The sequence below is a fragment of the Dermacentor albipictus genome, chromosome 6, assembly GCF_038994185.2.
Source record: "Dermacentor albipictus isolate Rhodes 1998 colony chromosome 6, USDA_Dalb.pri_finalv2, whole genome shotgun sequence".
In the NCBI taxonomy this organism is placed as follows: domain Eukaryota; kingdom Metazoa; phylum Arthropoda; class Arachnida; order Ixodida; family Ixodidae; genus Dermacentor; species Dermacentor albipictus.
Window position 1 is genome coordinate 12,244,878 of NC_091826.1, and position 3,906 is coordinate 12,248,783.

Genomic DNA, 3,906 nt, shown 5'->3' on the forward strand with positions numbered 1-3,906 from the left:
TTCAGTAGTCTTGCGAGGAGTTGTAGACTTACGCCACAGTTGAACTTCAGCCACTCTTTTTATTCGACTGTGTTAGAACCAACCCTAGGTTGTCATTGTTGGAATAATGTGTTAGAACTTGGAAGACCCTTAAGTTTCGCCTTTATGAGTGGAACGCGATAGCGTTCATCAGTACATGTCCCTAACAATTTTATTAGGTTAAAGATCACAACCTCCTCACTAGGTCCCACTAGTATCCACATGTAGCGTCCGCGGCCACTAAGACACGGACTAAAACGGCAGCTGGAAGAGAGGCTTGTGTTCAAGTTTTTGCATAACAGTATTGTTTTCTTGTCTTCAAATTAGAATTCCATGCTATGTCTGTAGGTTGTGTGTCGTACATTACGTATTTTCTGATGCATCTTACTTTGAAAAATTCGATTAGTTCAATAACGTCTATACACCGCGTGAAGGACCTGTGTGGTTTTAACGGACAACGCCACCGACACCAGGTTTTCTGCAACACGGGGCCCATGATGCTATTGTGTTCGAACATCAAGATCAAACACCTTGGCCATGTACCCTCAACTCCTTTGACAGACTTCATGCATATTGAAACTTACAGCACAGATCCAATCAGACGTGTTTGAAGACGTGCGAGATGTTTCGAATATCTTCATTGCTACTGATGCATTATCTTGGCATACACAACTGTTCGTTCAGTGTCCGAAGAAAATACACTATTGAAGCAATCCTGACAACCCTGCAGTGCTGTTCTGTTTATAGTACCAGCTTCTTTGTCAGCTGTCCTGTGAACAATTCTCACTGCTAGGTTTGAGCTTTTCTTTTCTCTGTGTCACCTCACAAAATTCCCCAAGTCATAACTGCCAGCCATCCTGATTTTTTTGTAATGTTCACAAATTTGGGCTCATTCTACAACCTTGCAAATGTTATGTGAAGTTCTAAAAACCATAAATTGTTTTGGGGAAAAAACAAAAAAATCCCATGCACCTTACCCCGTACAGATCTTAAACCAGCAAGGCTGAAATGTGCAGCCCCGGTGTTTTATCACTAGGTTAATTCCGATGGTTCATTAAATTCTCAATTATTTATGTCATTTTGCTCCTTGAGGTTATACATGTTTGGCTTGAGTTATCAGTGTTTATTTCAAATTCTGCACATTGGGCTTCACATAATCACCATCGTGGAGAGGTGCAATGAGTGGTTCATTGTGTTAAACCAGTGGGTTTATCAGTCTTTATGAGTTTCTTAAATGATATTGCGCGACATAAAAACGACACGGACGTGAAAGAAGACGACACACCAAGCGCAAACTTTCAACTAAGTTTATTGTGCCACTGCGTCATTTTATACATGGCATGCACGTAGATCGCGCATGCGCTTACACGGAAATGAAGTGCGAAATCATGTAACATGGTTACGTGTCGTGTGATGCCGCGTCCAAGTAACGTAATTCTTTTTCTGTGAGAGCTAGAGACTGGAAGCTGACACACGCATCACCCAATTTTGTGATCATCTGTGCTTCAGATATCTCGCGGATGAGCTGCGTGCTGCCACGGGAAACAATCGTACATTGATCCTCAAGAGGTTTGCACCCATGATCGCGACAGTGGATCGCCAAGAAACCGCCAGAGCCGTTTTTGACATTGTTGCTGTGCCCACGGAGCCGATCATTGAGGCAACGCCCAGTTTGTCCTATGTATTTCTTGCCACATGAAAGCGGAAGGCTGTACACCACCCGGTGTACACACTCGACAAACTTTTTTCGGTGATGCTTTCTGCATTTATCGGAAGGGACGGCATTTGGATCCGTCAGCCTGCAAAGCCTGCCGAGCTTGTCGGGAGCAGAAAAAACAACTCTTACATTCGCTCTTTGGGCAATCTTTTTCAAGTTGTGGGAAATCCCGTGCATGTAAGGTATGACACTAACTTTAGGGCGTGTGCCAGGAGGGGCATCGGCAACTGACTTTTGCGTACTGGATCGCGCTTCTCTTAAGATGCGTTCCGCGACAGACACTAGCACCACCCTAGGATATCCAGCCAAGGACAACCGTAAAGTTTGCGCTTCTAAGCTTACGTCCACAACATGGCAGCAAGACTTGCTAAGGGCATTCTTGAAGCACAAACTGACAATGGCCCGCTTAACAAGCTTAGAATGTGCGGATGTATACGGCAGAAGTGGTTTGTTGGCTCACGGCTCGTACGACCAACACGTGTGGCAGTCCTGAAAATTCAGGCGAAGATCAAGAAAACGAAGAGACCTATCTGCCGGCATCTCATGAGTAGTTTGAAGGGGGGCTAAGCACTTCTGAAACGTTTCTAACGCTTTCTTAGCTTCCAGAATGAAGGCATCAGAAGAGCAGTCAATGAAAATTAAAAAGTCGTCAACGTATCTGAATGTTTTAAAAACTGCAGTGCCTTGCACTCTTAAAGAAATGTCATGGTCTAAACAGGATAAAAACAAGTCACTAAGAATGGGAGCAATGCAAGAGCCAATACAAACTCCGCTCTTCTGCAAAAAACATTGGTTATCCCAAGTGATAAAGGTGGAATTAAGATAAATCTGTAAAAGTTCTAAAAATTGACTGCAAGACATGCCGGCCTCATTCTGGAAGGAAACATTCTGGACGGCACCCCCATCCCAGAAGTGGAAAAGGTCTGAATCCTAGGCATCCTACTCCAGAGCAACGGCAAGAACACCGCCACGATAACCAAACTCATAAACACCGTTCATCAGACAATGCGGCTCATACGACGAATTGCCAACCGACACAGGGGCATGAGAGAACATGACCTCTGTCGCCTAGTTCAAGCATTCGTCATCAGCCGCATAGTATACTCTCTCCCATATCTCTTCCTCACTAGAGCAGAAGAAGAGAAAATCAATGCCGTGATTCGCCAGGCATACAAGACCGCCCTCAACCTCCCTCGACACACCTCCAACGAACGACTTCTACTCATGGGCATACATAACACACTAGCCGAGCTTACCGAAGCTCACCGGACGGCACAACTTGAACGTCTCTCCTCCACCCCTACAGGCCGCAGCATTATTAAGAACCTAGGTCTTAACCCAACCAGCACTCTCCGACCTACATACCCCACCCCCGGGGCCACCCAAAAGCTTCTAACAGTGCATCCACTCTCAAAAAACATGCACCCAATCCACCACCAAGCTCGACGCGCAGCAAGAGCCCAGGCACTACACAAACGTTACAACCAGCACACGGAGGCTGTCTACGTAGATGCTGCGGCATACACCACTCAGCCAGCCTTTGCCATTTGCGCAATCGGCTACAATCTTTCACCTCTAGCAGCTGTATCGGTCCTAACGCACACCTCACTAGAAGCCGAAGAAGCTGCGATTGCCCTTGCGATCTCCTCAACAACTGCCACACTCGTATTCAGCGACTCGAAAACCGCGATCAGAAACTTTGCAAAAGGACGGACGCATGCCGTCGCCCATAAAATTCTCAACTCCTCTCAGCCCCCCACTAGACCCATTCAACTCGTATGGGTCCCCGCGCACGCGGGCCATCCAGGCAACGAAGCCGCCCATGACACCGCTCGAGCGTACGTCAACCGAGCAGGGCAAGCCGCCGAGCCAGGAAGCGCCCGTGACCGAATGGTCACATACCACGAAATTTCACTCCACTACAGAGAGCAACGACTCCACTATCCTCCGCCTCACAAATCACTCACTAAATTAGAGCAGGTGACGTGGCGCCAGCTACAATCTCGCACTTTTCTCTCCCCCGCCCTTCTAGCACTAGTGCACCCAGGGCTGTTCTCTCCAGAGTGTACCTTATGTGGAGCCCCAAGAGCTGATTTCCATCACATACTGTACATATGCTCCGAGTTCCAGCCGCCATCAGAATGGCAACTCACTGACCTCGAGCGATGGGA